Here is a 13411-nt window from a genome sequence, read left to right on the forward strand (position 1 = left end):
AACCCCTGATACCTCAACCCTCGTGAATATTCCTCAAACACCTATGCTTTCTCCATACTTATGGCTTTTTTGCTTATCACCATCAATTTTCGTGGAGATGACGACATTAACCTTCTTATGGTGGTGAACTAACAAAACTAGTTTGACTACTCCAAATCCATTTTCTATAGTATAAGTTGTTGTTCATTTGCGCAGTCATGTCTGATTCTTTGCTACCAAATGGGCTGTAGCATTCCAGTCCTCCCTGTGCCTCACCATCTCCCAAAGTTTGCCCAAGTTCATGTCTATTGCATCAGTGATGCCATCCAGTCATCCCGTCCTGTGATGCCCTCTTCTCCTTCTGCCCTCAATCTTTCCCAACATCAGGGAATTTTCCAATGAGTCAGCTGTTCGCATCAGATGACCAAAATACTGGAGCTTCAGCATCAGTCCTTCCAATGAATATTCAGGGTTGATATCCCTTAAGATTGACTAGTTTGATCTCCTTGCTGTCCAAGCAACTCTCAGGAGTCTTCACCCCCCACCACAGTTCAAAGGCATCAATTCTTTGATGCTCCGCCTTCTTTACAGTCCAGCTCTCACAACCGTATGTGGCCACTGGGAAGACTATAGCCTTGACTATATGGACCTTTGTTAACAGAGGTAATGTCTCTGTTTTTCAACACACTGTCTAGGTTTGTCTTGGCTTTCCTTCCAGGAAGCAATCATCTTCTGATTTCATGGCTGCAGTCACTATCCACAGTGATTTTAGAGCCCAAGAAGAGGAAGTCTGTTGCTAATTCCATCTTTTCCTCCTCTATTTGCCATGAAATAACGGGACCAGATGCCATGGTCTTAGTTTTTTTTAATATTTAGTTTTAAGGAGGCTCTTTCACTCTCCTCCTTCACCCTCATCAAGAGGCTCTTTAGTTCCTCTTCACTTTCTGTCATTAGAGTGGTATAATCCACATATCTGAGGTTGTTGATTTTTTTTTCCTGCTTATCTTGATAGTATAAGTAATATTTACTAAAATGCATATTGATTATGTTCCTCCATTGCTTAAAACTCATCAGTGGCTCCCCATTGCCCTCAGGATGAATTTCAAACTCCTTAACCAACTCAAAACACCCTGTATGAGTTAGGCCTTGCTTACCCCTGCAGACTCACCTCTCACTCCCACTCCTCACATTCTACTCCCAACTGAATTACCAGCTGTGCCCCCAGGAAATCATACTCTACCTATTCTCAAATCTTTGTTCTCTCACCTGCTAGTGCATATCCCTCTCACTTGCCTTCTCCATCCTCCCTAACTTTCTCCTGACTAGTTTCTGGCCTCACTTTCAAGTCTGAGTTTAATGTCATTTCCATTGGAAAGCCTTGCCTGACTCCTCACTTTCAGAATGGCAGCTCCTTTAAATGGCTCCAGAGCAAACATATGGTACTTTATTCCTAGAGCCCTTATCGCAGTGAATAGCAATTAAACACATGTCTCACCCACCAGGTCTGAGCTCCTTGAGGGCAGGGACTTTGTCTACTTCACAGCTGAATCACTAGCATGGGTTCATGGTGTGTGTGTGTGTCTGTTTCCCCAATCAGTTGTGTTTCTCTGGAGAACCTTGACTGACATACAGACCCACCTTATAGACCCACCCTCCTTCTCCCACTTTCCCTCCATATCTTTCTCATTTGTATTCTCTTTCTTACCAAAAAAAAAAAAAAGTGATTAGCTTTCATTTCATGAACATGAAGCCAGAGAGTAAAGAACGTATTAATTCTATTCAGGTTAAAAGGAAACAAAAGGCCAAAGGGTGCTGCTGCTGCTGCTGCTGCTAAGTCACTTCAGTCGTGTCCAACTCTGTGCAACCCCATAGACGGCAGCCCACCAGGCTCCCCCGTCCCTGGGATTCTCAAGGCAAGAACACTGGAGTGGGTTGCCATTGCCTTCTCCAATGCATGAAAGTGAAAAGTGAAAGTGAAGTCACTCAGTCATGTCCGACTCTTAGCAACCCCATGGACTGTAGCCCACCAGGCTCCTCCATCCATGGGATTTTCCAGGCAAGAGTACTGGAGTGGGGTGCCATTGCCTTCTCCCCAAAGGGTGCTAGCAGACATATTTTCTTTCTGCATTTATCTATTTTAATGTTAAGAATGCCTTTGTATAAATCTATTTAATGTATTTATTTCCAGTGGGTTTGTAAGTCCCAACTTATGTAAACTACTACATGGCAAATCTGTTATCTCCCTGCAGGTGGATATATTGTTCTCATCCTGGGTATTCTGTTTGTTTTATTTTATTGCTTGTTCATTTTTTCTGGTCAGCTAGGTATATATGAAGTTTAAAGGCTAAGTATACTAGCAACTATAGTTTGGAATAAATCTACAAGAATCAAAAGTCAACACATAGCTCAGATTGCTAAAGGAGGAAGCAATTGTAATTCAGTATTCCATATTAACCTAGAAAAAAATAGACCATGGATTTCTGTGAATAAGGCAAAAAAAAATTATTCTCATCCTTTTGCTATCACAAATAATACTTAATTTTTAAAAGACTAATATAGGTTTTTGTAAATACCAAAATGGGACTATTGGGCCAGAGGGGCTTTCCTATTAAAAAGAACTTTCAGGGCTTTCCTGGTGGCTCAGTGGTAAAGAATCTGCGTTGCAATGCAGGAGACACGGGTTTGATTCCTGATTTGGGAAGATTCCACCTGCTGCGGGGCCAGTAAGCCTGTGCACTACAGCTATTAAGCCTGTTGTTCTAGAGCCCAGGACCTGCAACTGTTGAGCCCATGAGCTACAACTAGGCCTGAGTGCCCTAGCCTCTGTGCTCCACAACACAAGAAGCTACTGCAGTGAGAAGCCAGTGCACTGCAACGAAGAGTGGCACCACCGCCCATCCCCCCACCCCCGCTCACAACTAGAGACAGCCGCACAACAAAGACCCAGCACAGTCAAAAATAAAGTCAATAAGAAAACATTAAAGAAAGAAGAAGAACTGTCAAATTGCCCTCCCAGAAGAATGTGTCCACTATCTGTCTCACTAGCGGGGATAAGGGGATCATTTCCCACCCTTGTTAGCAATGTAATGCTTGCAGGCTTCATTGTTCTTTGTTAATCAAAATCACTGTAGATGGTGATTGCAGCCATGAAATTAAAAGATGCTTACTCCTTGGAAGGAAAGTTATGACCAACCTAGACAGCATATTAAAAAGCAGAGACATTACTTTGCCAACAAAGGTCCGTCTAGTCAAGGCTATGGTTTTTCCAGTAATCATGTACGGATGTGAGAGTTGGACTATAAAGAAAGCTGAGTGCAGAAGAATTGATGCTTTTGAACTGTGGTGTTGGAGAAGACTCTTTTTTTAAAAAATATAAATTTATTTATTTTAATTGGAGGCTAATTACTTTACAATATTGTATTGGTTTTGCCATATCAACATGAATCTACCACGGGTGTACACGTATTCCCCATCCTGAACCCCCCTTCCACCTCCCTCCCCATACCATCCCTCTGGGTCATCCCAGTACACCAACCCCAAGCACCCTGTGTCATGCATCGAACCTGGACTGCCGATTCATTTCACATATGATATTATACATGTTTCAATGCCATTCTCCCAAATCATCCCACCCTCACCCTCTCCCACAGAGTCCAAAAGACTATTCTATACATCTCTGTCTCTTTTGCTGTATCACATACAGGGTTATCATACCATCTTTCTAAATTCCATATATATGCATTAGTATACTGTATTGGTGATTTTCTTTCTGGCTTATTTCACTCTGTATAATAGGCTCCAGTTTCATTCACCTCATTAGAACTGATTCAAATGTATTCTTTTTAAAGGCTGAGTAAACAACAGACTGGTTCCAAATAGGAAAGGGAGTACATCAAGGCTGTATATTGTCACCCTGCTTATTTAACTTATATGCAAAGTACATCATGAGAAACGCTGGGCTGGAAGAAGCACAAGCTGGAATCAAGATTGCCGGGAAAAATATCAATAACCTCAGATATGCAGATGACACCACCCTTATGGCAGAAAGTGAAGAGGAACTAAGAAGCCTCTTGATGAAAGTGAAAGTGGAGAGTGAAAAAGTTGGCTTAAAGCTCAACATTCAGAAAACGAAGATTGTGGCATCTGGTTCCATCACTTCATGGGAAATAGATGGGGAAACAGTGGAAACAGTGTCACACTTTATTTTGGGGGGCTCCCAAATCACTGCAGATGGTAACTGCAGCCATGAAATTAAAAGATGCTTACTCCTTGGAAGAAAAGTTATGACCAACCTAGATAGCATATTCAAAAGCAGAGACATTACTTTGCCAACAAAGGTCCGTCTAGTCAAGGCTATGGTTTTTCCTGTGGTCATGTATGGATGTGAGAGTTGGACTATAAATAAAGCTGAGTGCCAAAGAATTGATGCTTTTGACCTGTAGTGTTGGAGAAGACTCTTGAGAGTCCCTTGGACTGCAAGGAGATCCAACCAGTCCATTCTGAAGGAGATCAGCCCTGGGATTTCTTTGGAAAGAATGATGCTAAAGCTGAAACTCCAGTACTTCAGCCACTTCATGTGAAGAGTTGACTCATTGGAAAAGACTCTGATGCTGGGAGGGATTGGGGGCAGGAGAAGAAGGTGACAACAGAGGATGAGATGGCTGGATGGCATCACTGACTTGATGAACTTGAGTCTGAGTGAACTCCGGGAGTTGGTGATGGACAGGGAGGCCTGGCGTGCTGCGATTCATGGGATCACAAAGAGTCGGACATGATTGAGCGACTGAACTGAACTGAATACTCCATTGTGTATATGTACCACAGCTTTCTTATCCATTCGTCTGCTGATGGACATCTAGGTTGCTTCCATGTCCTGGCTATTATAAACAGTGCTGCAGTGAACATTGGGGTACATGTGTCTCTTTCAATTCTGGTTTCCTCAGTGTGTATGCCCAGCAGTGCGATTGCTGGATCATAAGGCAGTTCTATTTCCATTTTTTTAAGGAATCTCCACACTGTTCTCCATAGTGACTGTACTAGTTTGCATTCCCACCAACAGTGTAAGAGAGTTCCCTTTTCTCCACACCCTCTCCAGCATTTATTGCTTGTAGACTTTTGGATCACAGCCATTCTGACTGGCGTGAAATGGTACCTCATAGTGGTTTTGATTTGCATTTCTCTGATAATGAGTGATGTTGAGCATCTTTTCATGTGTTTGTTAGCCATCTGTATGTCTTCTTTGGAGAAATGTCTATTTAGTTCTTTGGCCCATTTTTTGATTGGGTCATTTATTTTTCTGGAGTTGAGCTGTAGGAGTTGCTTGTATATTTTTAAGATTCATTTGTCAAGTGCTTCATTTGCTATTATTTTCTCCCATTCTGAAGGCTGTCTTTTCACCTTGCTTATAATTTCCTTTGTTGTGCAGAAGATTTTAATTTTAATTAGGTCCCATTTGTTTATTTTTGCTTTTATTTCCAATATTCTGAGAGGTGGGTCATAGAGGATCTTGCTGTGATTTATGTCAGAGAATGTTTTGTCTATGTTCTCCCCTAGAAGTTTTATAGTTTCTGGTCTTACGTTTAGATCTTTAATCCATTTTGAGTTTATTTTTGTGTATGACTGCAAGGAGATCCAACCAGTCCATTCTGAAGGAGATCAGCCCTGGCTGTTCTTTGGAAGGAATGATGCTAAAGTACTTTGGCCACTTCATGAGAAGAGTTGACTCACTGTAAAAGACTCTGATGCTGGGAGGGATTAGGGGCAGGAGGAGAAGGGGACGACAGAGGATGAGATGGCTGGATGGCATCACTGACTCGATGGACGTGAGTCTGAGTAAACTCCGGGAGTTGGTGATGGACAGGGAGGCCTGGTGTGCTGCGATTCATGTGGTCGCAAAGAGTTGGACACGACTGAGTGACTGAACTGAACTGAACTGATGGTGTTAGTTTCATTCTTTTACAAGTGGTTGACCAGTTTTTCCAGCACCACTTGTTAAAGAGATTGTCTTTTCTCCATTATATATTCTTGCCTCCTTTGTCAAAGATAAGGTGTCCATAGGTGCATGGATTTATCTCTGGGCTTTCTATTTTGTTCCATTGATCTATATTTATGTCTTTGTGCCAGTACCATACTGTCTTGATGACTGTGGCTTTGTAGTAGAGCCTGAAATTAGGCAGGTTGATTCCTCCAGTTCCATTCTTCTTTGTCAAGATTGCTTGGGCTATTCGAGGTTTTTTGTATTTCCATCCAAATTGTGAAATTATTTGTTGTAGCTCTGTGAAAAATACCATTGGTAGCTTGATAGGGATTGCATTGAATCTATAGATTGCTTTGGGTAGTATACTCATTTTCACTATATTGATTCTTCCAATCCATGAACACAGTATATATCTCCATCTATTAGTGTCCTTTTTGATTTCTTTACCAGTGTTTTATAGTTTTCTATATATAGGTCTTTTGTTTCTTTAGGTAGATATATTCCTAAGTATTTTATTCTTTTTGTTGAAATGGTGAATGGAATTGTTTCCTTAGTTTCTCTTTCTATTTTCTCATTATTTTTTCATTATTAGTGTATAGGAATGCAAGGAATTTCTGTGTGTTGATTTTATATCCTGCAACTTTACTGTATTCATTGATTAGCTCTAGTAATTTTCTGATGGAGGCTTTAGGGTTTTCTATGTAGAGGATCACATCATCTGCAAACAGTGAGTATTTTACTTCTTCTTTTCCAATTTGGATTCATTTTATTTCTTTTTCTGCTCTGACTGCTGTGGCCAAAACTTCCAAAACTATGTTTAATAGTAGTGGTGAAAGTGGGCACCCTTGTCTTGTTCCTGACTTTAGGGGAAATGCTTTCAATTTTTCACCATTGAGGATGATGTTTGCTGTGGGTTTGTCATATATAGCTTTTATTATGTTGAGGTATGTTCCTTCTATGCCTGCTTCTTGGAGAATTTTGATCATAAATGGATGTTGAATTTTGTCAAAGGCTTTCTCTGCATCTATTGAGATAATCATATGGCTTTTATTTTTCAATTTGTTAATGTGGTGTATTACACTGATTGATTTGCAGATATTGAAGAATCCTTGCATCCCTGGGATAAAGCCCCCTTGGTCATGATGTATGATCTTTTTAATGTGTTGCTGGATTCTGATTGCTAGAATTTTGTTAAGGATTTTTGCATCTATGTTCATCAGTGATATTGGCCTGTAGTTTTCTTTTTTTGTGGTATCTTTGTCAGGTTTTAGTATTAGTGTGATGATGGCCTCATAGAATGAGTTTGGAAGTTTACCTTCCCCTGAAATTTTCTGGAAGAGTTTGAGTAGGATAGGTGTTAGCTCTTCTCTACATTTTTGGTAGAATTCAGCTGTGAAGCTGTCTGGACCTGGGTTTTTGTTTGCTGGAAGATTTCTGATTACAGTTTCGATTTCTGTGCTTGTGATGGGTCTGTTAAGATTTTCTATTTCTTCCTGGTTCAGTTTTGGAAAGTTATACTTTTCTAAGAATTTGTCCATTTCTTCCAAGTTGTCCATTTTATTGGCATATAATTGCTGATAGTAGTCTCTTATGATCCTTTGTATTTCTGTGTTGTCTGTTGTTATTTCTCCATTTTCATTTCTAATTTTATTGATTTGATTTTTTTCCCTTTGTTTCTTGATGAGTCTGGCTAATGGTTTGTCAGTTTTATTTATCCTTTCAAAGAACCAGCTTTTGGCTTTGTTGATTTTTGCTATGGTCTCTTTTGTTTCTTTTGCATTTATTTCTGCCCTAATTTTTTAAGATTTCTTCCCTTCTACTAACCCTGGGGTTCTTCATTTCTTCCTTTTCTAGTTGCTTTAGCTGTAGAGTTAGGTTATTTATTTGACTTTTTTTTTGTTTGTTTCTTGATAAGGTAAGACTGTATTGCTATGAACCTTCCCCTTAGCACTGCTTTTACAGTGTCCCATAGGTTTTGGGTTGTTGTGTTTTCATTTTCATTCATTTCTATACATATTTTGATTTCTTTTTTTTTTTATTTCTTCTGTGATTTGTTGGTTATTCAGCAACGTGTTGTTCAGCCTCCATATGTTGGAATTTTTAATAGTTTTTCTCCTGTAATCGACATGTAATCTTACTGCATTGTGGTCAGAAAAGAGGCTTGGAATGATTTCAATTTTTTTGAATTTACCAAGGCTAGATTTATAGCCCAGGATGTGATCTATCCTGGAGAAGGTTCCATGTGCACTTGAGAAAAAGGTGAAATTCATTGTCTTGGGGTGAAATGTCCTATAGATATCAATTAGGTCTAACTGGTCTATTGTATCATTTAAAGTTTGTGTTTGCTTGTTAATTTTCTGTTTAGTTGATCTATCCATAGGTGTGAGTGGGATATTAAAGTCTCCCACTATTATTGTTTTATTGTTAATTTCCCCTTTCATACTTGTAAGCATTTGTCTTACATATTGTGGTGCTCCTATGTTGGGTGCATATATCATTGTTATAGCTTCTCCTTGGATTGATCCTTTGATCATTATGTAGTGTCCTTCTTTGTCTCTTTTCACAGCCTTTGTTTTAAAGTCTGTTTTATCTGATATGAGTATTGATACTCCTGGTTTCTTTTGGTCTCTATTTGCGTGGAATATCTTTTTCCAGCCCTTCACTTTCAGTCTGTATGTGTCCCTTGTTTCGAGGTGAGTCTCTTGCAGACAACATATATAGGGGTCTTGTTTTTGTATCCATTCAGCTAGTCTTTGTCTTTTGGTTGGGGCATTCAACCCATTTACATTTAAGGTAATTATTGATAAGTATGATCCCGTTGACATTTACTTTATTGTTTTGGGTTCAAGTTTATACACCCTTTCTGTGTTTCCTGTCTAGAGAAGATCCTTTAGCATTTGTTGGAGAGCTGGTTTGGTGGTGTTGAATCCTCTCAGCTTTTGCTGGTCTGTAAAGCTTTTGATTTCTCCTTCATATTTGAATGAGATCCTTGCTGGGTACAGTAATCTGGGCTGTAGGTTATTTTCTTTCATCACTTTAAATATGTCCCCCCATTCCCTCCTGGCCTGAAGAGTTTCTATTGAAAGATCAGCTGTTATCCTTATGGGAATCCACTTGTGTGCTATTTGTTGTTTTTCCCTTGCTGCTTTTAATATTTGTTCTTTGTATTTGATCTTTGTTAATTTGATTAATATGTGTCTTGCCTTGGGTTTATCCTGTTTGGGACTCTCTGGGTTTTCTTGGACTTGGGTGATTATTTCTTTCCCCATTTTAGGGAAGTTTTCAACTATTAACTCCTCAAGTATTTTCTCATGGTCTTTCTTTTGTCTTCTTCTTCTGGGACTCCTATGACTTGAATGTTAGGGTGTTTAACATTGTCCCAGAGGTCTCTGAGATTGTCCTCATTTCTTTTAATTCTTTTTTCCTCTGTGTTTCATTTAATTCTACCATTCTATCTTCTACCTCACTAATCCTATCTTCTGCCTCTGTTATTCTACTATTTGTTCCCTCCAGAGTGTTTTTTATTTCATTTATTGCATTATTCATTATAGATTGACTCTTTTTTATTTCTTCTAGGTCCTTGTTAAAACTTTTTTGCATCTTCTCAATCCTTGTCTCTAGGCTATTTATCTGTGATTCCATTTGTTTTCAAGATTTTGGATCATTTTCACTATCATTATTCAGAATTCTTTATCAGGGAGATTCCCTATCTCTTCCTCTTTTGTTTGGTTTGGTGGGCATTTATCCTGTTCCTTTACCTGCTGGGTATTCCTCTGTCTCTTCATATTGTTTATATTGCTGTGTTTGGGTGGCCTTTCTGTATTCTGGCAGTTTGTGGAGTTCTCTTTATTGTGGAGATTCCTCACTGTGGGTGGGGTTGTATGGGTGGTTTGTCAAGGTTTCCTGGTTAGGGAAGCTTGTGTCAGTGTTCTGGTGGGTGGAGCTGGATTTCTTCTCTCTGGAGTGCAATGCAGTGTCCAGTAATGAGTTATGAGATGTCAGTGGGTTTGGAGTGACTTTGGGCAGCCTGTATATTGAAGCTCAGGGCTGTGTTCCTGTGTTGCTGGAGAATTTGCATGGTATGTCTTCCTCTGAAAGTTGTTGGCCCTTGGGTGGTGCTTGGTTTCAGTGTAGGTATGGAGGTGTTTGATGAGCTCCTGTCGATTAATGTTCCCTGGAGTCAGGAGTTCTCTGGTGTTCTCTGGATTCGGACTTAAGCCTTCTGCTTCTGGTTTTCAGTCTTATTTTTACAGTAGCCTCAAGACTTCTCCATCTATACAGCACTGTTGATAAAACATCTAGGTTAAAGATGAAAAGTTTCTCCACAGTGAGGGACACCCAGAGAGGTTTCACAATTACATGGAGAAGAGAAGAGGGAGGAGGGAGATAGAGGTGACCAGGATGAGATGAGGTGGAATCAAAAGAGGAGAGAGCAAGCTAGCCAGTAATCACTTCCTTATGTGCACTCCACGGTCTGGACCGCTCAGATATTTTCACGGAGTTATACAGAGAAGAGAAGAGGAAGGAAGGAGACAGAGGTAGCCAGGAGGATATAGGGGGGAATCAAAAGGAGTGAGACAGATCCAGCCAGTTATCAGTTCCCTAAGTGTTCTCCACCGTCTGGAACACACAAAGAGATTCAAAGAGTTGGATAGAGAAAAGAAGGTGGAGGTAAGAGATAGAGGTGACCTGGTGGAGAAAAAGGAGAGTCCAAAGAGGGAGAGAGCAGTCAAGCCAATAATCTCGCTCCCAAGGAAAAATGGGTACTGAAGATTGGGTTCTTAAAGGTACAAAATTGATAACAAATACCAAAAAGCAAAGATTAAAAATCTAGAGTAGAGGTTGGATTTTCAAAAATACAATATTAAAGAAAAAATTTCACAAAAATTATAAAATATATATATATGAAGTTTGCTTTAAAAAATAGGGTCTCTTTTTTTTTTTTGCAAAGTAATAGTAGGTTATAAAAAATGAAAATTAAAGGAGTAATAGAGGACTTAAAATTTAAAAAAATTAAAAAATATAAAGAATGATAGTAAAAATAGTAAAAATATATCTAGGACTTTCTCTGGTGGTGTTGTGGGCAGTGTGGGGTCAGTTCATTTTCGGATAGTTCCTTGATCTGGCTTATATGTCTCAAGATCTATAGGCCCCTTCCCAGAGAAGGCAATGGCAACCCACTCCAGTACTCTTGCCTGGAAAATCCCATGGATGGAGGAGCCTGGTAGGCTGCAGTCCATGGGGTCGCTAGGAGTCGGACACGACTGAGTGACTTCACTTTCACTTTTCACTTTCCTGCATTGGAGAACAAAATGGCAACCCACTCCAGTGTTCTTGCCTGGAGAATCCCAGGGACAGGGGAACCTGGTGGGCTGCCGTCTCTGGGGTCGCACAGAGTTGGACACGACTGAAGTGACTTAGCTGCAGCAGCAGCAGCATACTGGGTTTTAATCTATTGCACCTTTCACTTCCAAGGAGGTTCCCTCTGTTTTAGCATCTTCTGTTTGCTGGTCTCTTCAGTGTCTAATTTCCACCCTGACACAAGGGGGCAGTGGTGGACACTTTTTTAAGCTCACTTGTTCAGTCTTGCTGTGGGGAGGGAGGGATGCTGCAAACATTTAAATAACACTGGCGTGTGCTCGCAGTGTCTCAGCCACACTGGGTTTGCCCCTGCTCACGGCATGTGGGCTTTCCCTGTCATCACTGCTTAGGCTCTAGGTTGCTCTGCCAGGAACTGTCTGAGGCCGGCCCTGGGTTGTATGCACTTTTCAGGTCTAAGCCACTCAGATTCAGGTATTCGGGTAGTTCTCAGAGGTGCAGACTCAGTTGCGCCTGCGTTTTGTGCCCTTCACAGGTCCAAGCAGCTCATGTGACCAGGTGTTTGGCGAGCGCAGTTACTCGGTTTTCTGGGTGAACAACCGGCACACCTTCTCAGGCGGATGTTGACCGTCCAGAACCCCAAGAGGTCTTGGTTAGCAACAAAGCCTGCTTGCAGTTTGGTAGGTAATGCCTCTCTGGGGCCACAATTGCCCCCTTCTGGCTCTGGCTGCCTGTCACCAGAGGGGGATGGTCTGCAGCCGGCTAGCTCTGCTCAGTTCTTTGTTCTGTGAGAGGGCCTGGCGGTGCTTAGGTTAGGGCTTTTCGCATGGTAGCTATCCCACAGTCTGGTTTGCTAGCCCAAGTTAGTTCCTTCAGATTGCCCTCAGGGCATTCAGGCCGTGTCCTTACTCTAAGCAATGCAGTCGGTGCCTCCCTGCCCAGCCCCTGCTTGCTAGTGGAGAATGCAGGCATGTGCGCTGCTTCTCCGCTGGGGGAGTTACCATTGGGCATGTAATCTATGGGTTTTAATTATTTATTTTTTCTCCTGGTTATGTTGCCCTCTGTGGTTCCAAGGCTTGCCACAGACTCAGCAGTAAGAGTGTTTCCTGGTGTTTGGAAACTTCTCTTTAAGACTCCCTTCCCAGGACGGAGCTCTGTCCCTACCTCTTTTGTCTCTCTTTTTGTCTTTTATATTTTTTCCTACCTCCTTTCAAAGACAATGGGCTGCTTTTCTGGGTGCCTGATGTCCTCTGCCGGCATTCAGAAGTTGTTTTGTGGAATTTCCTCAGCGTTCAAATGTTCTTTTGATGATTTTGAAAAGACCCTCATGCTGGGAAAGATTGAAGGCAGGAGAAGGGGACAACAGAGGATGAGATGGTTAGATGGCATCACCAACTCAATGGACATGGGTTTGGGTGGACTCCAGGAGTTGGTGATGGACAGGGAGGCCTGGCGTGCTGTGGTTCATGGGGTTGCAAAGAGTAGGACACGACTGAGCGACTGAACTGAACTGAACTGAATCTGACGTTATTTTACTTATATTTCCCTGATTATCAGGGAGTCTAACCATCTTTTCACTATTTGCATTTTCTCTTCTGCAAATTGCAGTTTTTTATCATTAGTTTATTTCTCTAGGATGGCTTCTTTTTTCTCTCAATGTGTATGATTCTTGGTGTTCATTTTTTGTTATATATTATAAATATTTTCTCCTAAGCTATCAATTGTCTTTTTTAATTTGTGGTGTATTGTTTTTATGTTGATGTAATCACATCGGTCTTTCCTTTATATCTTGGGCTTTGTGTTTTTGGTCCTGTTTAAGGTCATAAATATATGCTTTATCTTTTTGCAATGCCTTTACAGTTTTACTTTTTATGTTTTATTTTTGAATCCATCTGCAACATGTTTGGGGATCCAGGTTTTGGGATTTTTTCCCCCCTCAAATGACTAGCTAATTATTCAAACATCAGTCATTTCTTGTCCCACTGATTTGAAACAGCATGTTTTCTTTTTATTTTTAAAGAACACCTACTAAAATGTCTTTTCTCCTTTTGATGTGTTAATGGGTCTGCTCTGAGAAGCTCATCTGTACAAATCACAAAGGAAGCCAGTGAATGGTCCTACTTTCCTCAAGTGGGG

Source organism: Bos grunniens, chromosome 8 (genome assembly GCF_055505025.1).
Source record: "Bos grunniens cultivar Pamir isolate PY7600 chromosome 8, Bosgru_T2T1.0, whole genome shotgun sequence".
Taxonomy (NCBI): Eukaryota; Metazoa; Chordata; class Mammalia; order Artiodactyla; family Bovidae; genus Bos; species Bos grunniens.